This window comes from Triticum dicoccoides, chromosome 2A (genome assembly GCF_002162155.2).
Source record: "Triticum dicoccoides isolate Atlit2015 ecotype Zavitan chromosome 2A, WEW_v2.0, whole genome shotgun sequence".
NCBI lineage: Eukaryota > Viridiplantae > Streptophyta > Magnoliopsida > Poales > Poaceae > Triticum > Triticum dicoccoides.
In genome coordinates, this window is record NC_041382.1 from 406684921 (window position 1) to 406692354 (window position 7434).

The following is a 7434-nucleotide window of genomic DNA, read 5'->3' on the forward strand; positions in this document are numbered from 1 at the left end:
TGCATGGGATACACTATGTGACAATTAAGAATAAACAGTTAACAATTAATGATATGCATAATACAAGAATTCAGCAAATGGTTAGAATTGAATGATGAACATTGTTACCACAATTTTTTTGAATCTATCCCTCAAGAAGAGCCCAAATTCTACTACATGGGATAAACTATCTGTCGTGGAATTGTCACGGCAGACATCCTAGTGTGAGGACTTAGTCATGGAGCCATCGCGATGAGGTTAGCTTAAAGGGGTTAATCAGGACAAAGGACATGAAGAGTTTATACTGGTTCGGCCCCTTGCGGTGAAGGTAAAAGCCTAATCCAGTTGGAGGTGGTATTGCTAGGGTTTCGATGAGAGGGAGCGAATACGCTTGACCCGGGTATCGATCTGTTGTTTTCTTGTCCTAAGCCGCCGCTGGGTCGTCCCCTTATATACACGGGTTGACGCCCTACAGCCTACAGAGTCCCGGCCGGCTTATACAACGTATCCAGCTCGGTGACCTTTCTTACATGCCTTACAATACAAGTCTATATACATGGCGGTTTATATCCGCGGACCTTAAGCTGCCTTCGAGTTTGGGCCCTCTACTAAACCTATCTATGAACCGCCATTGTTAATATGCTCTTGGGCTTCATTGAGATGAACCGCCATAGGGATGACCCGGCTCCTCCTAGGCGGGTCATACCTAATATTCATATCCCCAACATTAGGTCCCATGTTGATTTGAACTTGTTCATGTCAATCTTCAACACTTAGAAAAATCCTTCCTCCTCTTATTGGGAAGTATTGTAACCTGCCATGACGTCGCATCCAAAAAAGTTGCGATAACCCAACATGACGTCATCTGCAATTAATGTTATATAGAATCCAAATCTTAATAAATCTCTTTCTTTACTGACCCTCCGAAAATCGAGGCGCCCGTGCCGACACATATCCATTTTACTGTTCCTCGATTCTCGCGCCTGCCGTTTGTACTTCCAAGCCTATAAATAGGGCCACGGAGTCACCTTCCATTCTTCTCCTTTTCCTTCTCGTCTTCTTACTCCTAGCAACGCACCACCTTGCATGAACCCCGCCGCCGTCGACCTTCATCTCTGACCTCAACTCCGGCTGCTGCATCACCCTGAACGGACCAGAAAAACCGCGGCACCACTCTGCTATCCTATCAGCATCAGTAAGTCCTCTTTCATCATAGATCTGTCATTAGGTTTCGTCGGTGTTCGTCGGTATTCATCGCCGCCCTTATTTCTCGTTGTTTAGATCCATGGATTAGATCCGAAAACCGCATAAATCTTGCGCGATAGTAATTTTAGCACATGTTTCTATTATCAGAATATATCCTTATCGCGACACATCTTCCTCTTAAGGCACCTCTGCTTTTCCACTGTCACCTCTGTATATTTCGAATTTACTCCCTTTTTTGAACAGCGATAGATCCAAATTTATAGCCTCAATCCGTGGAACCTGTTTGTCCTAATACTTAGCAAATTTTTACTCTTGGTAGATCTTGAATGCCTTTAGTCATGGCGGCTTATTCTGCCGGTTTATCATTACTTCATATATCATTAGCCCTTACTTAAGACGCCATTCTGAACATGCACTGCAATTGTTGACTTGTATCCCACCAATTAATTTGAGCCGACAAATTATTTCTTGTCTTTAGGTTGTCCTTTCACCATGCCGCCCAAGACAATTACGGCATGTAACTGGGTTCCCTCCACCGTCACTGAGAGCACCTTGAAGGATTTTATCACCGTTGGATATTTGCCAGATAAGAGTGTCATGCATTATCGTGCTCCTGGCTCGGGCGAAGAGAGACCTCAGCCAAAGGACGGTGAAGTTATCGTATTTACTGATCATATGAACCAGGGCTTCTCGCCACCCGGCTCTAAGTTCTTTAGAGATATCCTGCACTTCTTCAAACTCTATCTGCAAGACATTGGACCCAATTCCATATCAAACATCTGTAACTTCCAAGTCTTTTGTGAGGTATACCTTCAAGAAGAGCCTAGTGTTGAGCTTTTCAGGGAATACTTCTACCTGAACCGATAGAATGAGTTCAAAAATGGGCCCAGCTTGGAACTTGGCGGGATTTCAATTCAACGCAGACGAGATGCCATCTTCCCTCAAGTAGCTCTGCCAAGCCATCCCAAGGATTGGAATCAAACATGGTTCTACTGCAAAGATATCTCGTCGTCTGATGAAAATCCGTTGTCGGGTTATCGTGATGAGCGTCTCGACTCAAATTACCAACTCCCTGATAAACTTACCGCCGTCGAACACAAGAAGCTTGTCCCTACATTCAGAAAAGTTCAAGCCTTGCTAGGAAATGGTTTAACCGGAGTCAACTTAATCCGCTGCTGGGTCGATGGCGGATCATACCCTTTAGCCACCGATCCGGCTTGATGTGTACATATACCGGAGGAACAGATGATCCCTTACATCACAGCTCTCTGGGTCTGACTGAAGAGGGCATCGTTGAGATGGCAACCACGCTTGTAAATAGCAAATTTGAAGACTGCAGCAAAGTGGGTTTGAATCCTTTCTGCAAGCTTAACCCGGCGCCAGAGGTAAATCTTTTGATTTCTTTTTTCTCCAGCACTTAAACATTGCATGAACTCAAATATGTTATCCTTCCACAGACTAAATCTAACTTCTGGAAGGCCAAATACGACCATGAGGCTGCCAAAAAGGCTGAAGCTGCTGTGAAAGCCGCCAAAAAGACCATCAGGAGGTCTAGGAAGAAACCAAGCGCCTCTGAACTGCTTAATGGCTTGTTTTTTAACAACCTTATTGACACTGACTATTGCCAGGATGATACGGGAGCCAGCCAAGCAGTTGAATAAGAGGTAACTACTATTTCCTCCGACTCAGAACCTTTACCAAGGCAGAAACTTCGGCGGGTAACCCGGAAAGTAAGGTTTTCACACCCCTTGGCTTATTTAGATCCTCATTTTCTCTTAAAACGACAGCAACATGAGAGCCGCCGCCAGACCCGGACTGGTGGAGGTGAAGATTTATCCTCCGGTTTACCAAACACTCCTCGGAAACGCCAAAATGAGGTTCTTTTTAACCTTAACTCTTGTATTTACCGGCGAGTTTCTTTCGTTAACCACTTAATTCTTTTGATTCCATCTTTGCAGGAGATTTCTCGTTCCTCCTCTGGTGATTCATCACAGACTCAACTGCCGGCTTCCAAGACTGCCCCTGGGTAACAATAAGTATCTTTCTTTTGTACCTTTATATCTTTATCATTATGCTGACTTGTCCAAATTCTTTTTAGCGGTCAAGCAAAAGCCCAACAAGAAAGCGAAGGCGACAAAGCCGACCGAGGGTCCGAAAGCCACTAAATCGGATCAGCCAACTGTTGTACCAGAACATCCTGAATAGCCAGAAGATTGCAACCCGGTTCGGCGGCACACAGGGGTCCGGAATACTGTCGCCATCGGAACAGCCCCCAAGCCGGCCCTCTTGTAGTTGATACAATGACTCAGTCTCACCAGTGGATGACTCGCCATCAGAATAAACGACGGTCTCACCACCAGATGCCGATCTATCCTTAGGTTCCGCTCCATGGATAAATCCCACGAAGGCACGATTTATGGCGGGCCGAATCCGGGCGGGTCTTGCACGCTGAGCCGTCTCGATGATGTCGGTGCACATAACCGGCTCAGGGCCCGGTTCGCCGATCTTGCCGATGAAGACATGAATTCCACCGAAGGGGACCCGGTACCCGTACTCAATTGAGCCGGCCTCGGGGCCCCAGCCCGCGTCGTCGATATAGAGTTTGCCGCGACGACTCTTGGTCATCCGGCCCATGGCGTATCATTTGATCCCTTCGAAGTTGCCCTCTAAGAACTTGAAACCATCATGCGATAGCCCCACGGTGGGCGCCAACTGTCGTGGAATTGTCAAGGCAGACGTCCTAGTGTGAGGACTTAGTCATGGAGCCATCGCGATGAGGTTAGCTTAAAGGGGTTAATCAGGACAAAGGACACGAAGAGTTTATACTGGTTCGGCCCCTTATGATGAAGGTAAAAGCCTAATCCAATTGGAGGTGGTATTGGTAGGGTTTCGATGAGCAGGGAGCGAATACGCTTGACCCGGCTATCGATCTGTTGTTTTCTTGTCCTAAGCTGCCGCTGGGTCGTCCCGTTATACACACGGGTTGACGCCCTGCGGCCTATAGAGTCCCTGCTGACTTATACAATGTATCCGGCTCGGTGACCTTTCTTACATGCCTTATAATACAAGTCTATATACATGGCGGTTTATATCCGTGGGCCTTAAGCCACCTTCGGGTTTGGGCCCTCTACTAAGCCTATCTATGAACCGCCATTGTTAATATGCTCTTGGGCTTCATTGAGATGAACCGCCATAGGGATGACCCGGCCCCTCCTGGGCGGGTCATACCTAATAGTCATATCCCCAACACTATCCCTACAGGGATTTTTGCACACATTACAGACCTTAAGCACCATGATTGATCCTCTCCTTCAAAAAGTTAAACATTGTTAACATTGGTGCTATGTCATGAAAGTAACATTGAGAAGCAGCATAAAAAATCGGCAGGAAAAAATGTCATCACGATGAGGTATGATCACATATTACCAACACTGCACCACCTAGGTAGTACGACTATGTATATATAAGCAGGTTTATCACAAAGCCACGGACATATATAGTACGCCATAGCAAGTTTCATAAGTACTATATTAAAGGTTCAAACATCTAAAGCACGGAGTTATATGACTAGGCACGGTGAAGAGATCAACTCCTAATCTAAGTCAACGTCACAGCCGAAGTCGTCGTCGTCACCCTCGTCGGACTCCTCAGCGAGATCATCCTAGTCTATCGAGTCATCCTCGGCATCCTTCTGGTTGCATGCGGTCATCAACAACGCCTCGTTAATGGCGTACAGATGCGTTCCATCCCAAAGATACCGTTCCACCAAGGGATAGGTGCTCTAACGCTCACGGGCCCTGATGAGCGCCTCGGCCTTCAGGTGCTCGTTCTTATCGACCTTGGAGACTATCCTCATGTTATGAGGCGCTATCTCACTTGCGCGCCAAGCATCCTGATGAAAGTTGAGCTGGGCCCTTCGCCCCTAGTACTCGAGCGCCATGGCATCGTAAGCGCACACCACATCCTCAGCTAAGTCAAACATGTCGAGCCATTGTTTCTTGCCTGTGACGGTGTTTTGGATTTGGGCGCCCCACTTCCCCAGGGCCTATGGAAAACACCACGGTACCTGCTGTTGTCCGCCATTTCAAAAACAAAATGACCTAAAACATACAGATAAATAAATTTGGCGAAAGAACTGAAGAAATCTTCAACAACACAATATGAAATTAAAAACAAACAAAAAAATTGGCATGACTTTTGCATAAAAATGGACACATTAAGAGCTAGAAATTTGGCGAAACGGAAATAAATCAATATTTCGCCAAAACATTAGTGCTTATAGTATAAATCCTTGTAAAGAAATAAAGACATCTACTGCAACACAATATGAATAAAAAATAAACAAATAAATTTGGCATGACCTCTTCATAAAAATGGACAAATTAAGTGCTAAAAATTTGGTGAAATAGAAATAAATCAACGCTTCGCCAAAACTTTAGCGCTTATAGTATGTATCTCTGTAAAGAACTATAAACTACAACTATACGGCTGTTGAGTTCATATATACGTCTAGTTTTGATTGCTACAACTATAAACTACAACTAGAAATATCAAACTACAACTACAATTTGTTTTAGTGTGTGCATTAAAAACTATACAACTACAAACTACAACTATCAAACTAAAACTAGCTAGAAACTACAACTATACCTAGAAACTAAAAACTAAAACTACGGCAGTGGCGACGTCGGCAGCGCCACGGTGGAGGGCGAGGGCGGCGACGAGAGCGAGGTGGGGGGAGTGGGAGTGGATGACCCGCCACTGCTAATTTGGGGTGGCGGGCGGCAATCTTCGAGTTGAATTTGGACAATCTACTGCTAACCTATGTGTGGCGGGCGCGACCGGCTGCCCGCCACAGCTAGTATCTGCATAAAAAAATACAACTGATTGCAGGCTTTTAGCTGTGGCGGGGATTTCGTTTTGCCCGCTACTGCTACCTGTAACAACAATGGCGGGTGAGCAAAGCCACTAGCCACAGCAAACATTCGTGGCATAGCACGCTCATCACTGCTTTAGAGCAACTCCAAAGGGCCGACCCATTTCGTCCGCCTGCGTCCGTTTGGGTCAGCCCGGACAAAAGTGGCGGCCCAACGCGCCGACTCAAATCACGTCCGCGTCGGGTTCGCGCCGACGCATTTGCGGCCCAAATTTGTGCCCCAAATGCGTCGGCGCGGATGCCAAACGGATGCTTCGCGCGCCTTCTCTCTATCCGTCGCGTCCCCACATGACAGCCGTCCAACTACCCGCTGCCCATGCGGTCAGCTTAATTTATGACCACGGGCCCACGCGTCAACAATGGTGCTCGTCCTTTTTTAAGCCGACCTCATCCAAACTCGTTGTCCACATCTGCCAACCTTTGCTCCCTCGTCGCCGGCAAACCCTAGCCACCACAACCACAGTGAGATGGGCCTCTTCTCTGGCGCCAGCGGCAGCAAGGCCAAGGGCAAGGCCCCCGCCACCCCTTTCCCCTCAGAGTTCCTCCCGCCTCCGCCGGTGCCGGCGCCTCGCTGGCAGAGGCAGCGCGTGAACGTGCTAGTGCACCAGGCGGAGTGGCACTGGCAGCACCGCCAGCCTCTGCCGTATCCCGACGTGACGCTGTCGCACGACTGGCATCTGGATCCAGATAGGATCCTAGTGCCGGCGGCGCCGCGCACGGCTCGGGCTCACACGGAGGAGGTGCGGCGCCGGCGAGCGCTGCTGACGCCGGAGCAGCGCCGCAAGGCCGCCTACGCATCCGACTCGCCCAACTGGGTGAGGTGGTTCGCCTTTGAGCACGAGGAGGCGAGGTGACGGGGCGTGCGCGAGGTCGACCGGAGCTTGCCACCACCGGCGCTCGTTGTCCGCGAGGAGGACCAGGCGGCCCTTGCGGCCGTCTATCGGGAGAGCAAGGAGGACGAGCGGCGCAGGGCGAAGGCGGCGGAGGTGGAAGAGGAGGCTCGGTACGAGGCGGCAATGGCGCACGCACTTGCCCTCTCCGTGGCGGGCGACAGCGTGGTGCCGCCGGTGGCCCCGCCGTCCCCTATCAAGCCGGAGACAGAGCGGGAGCCGTCCCTCATCGAGCGCTACTCCTGGACGGGAGTAGTGCGCGAGTGGGTATGCGCGCCGCCGGTCTGGATGGGAGCGACGCCGGCGCAGGAGGCGGCGTACCTCGAGCACTGGCGCCAGATCAGGGTGGCCGAGGAGCGCCGCAACGGCGAGTACCTCGAGATGCTCGAGCGCGACCTCGAGGAGGAGCAGCGCGAGACCGAG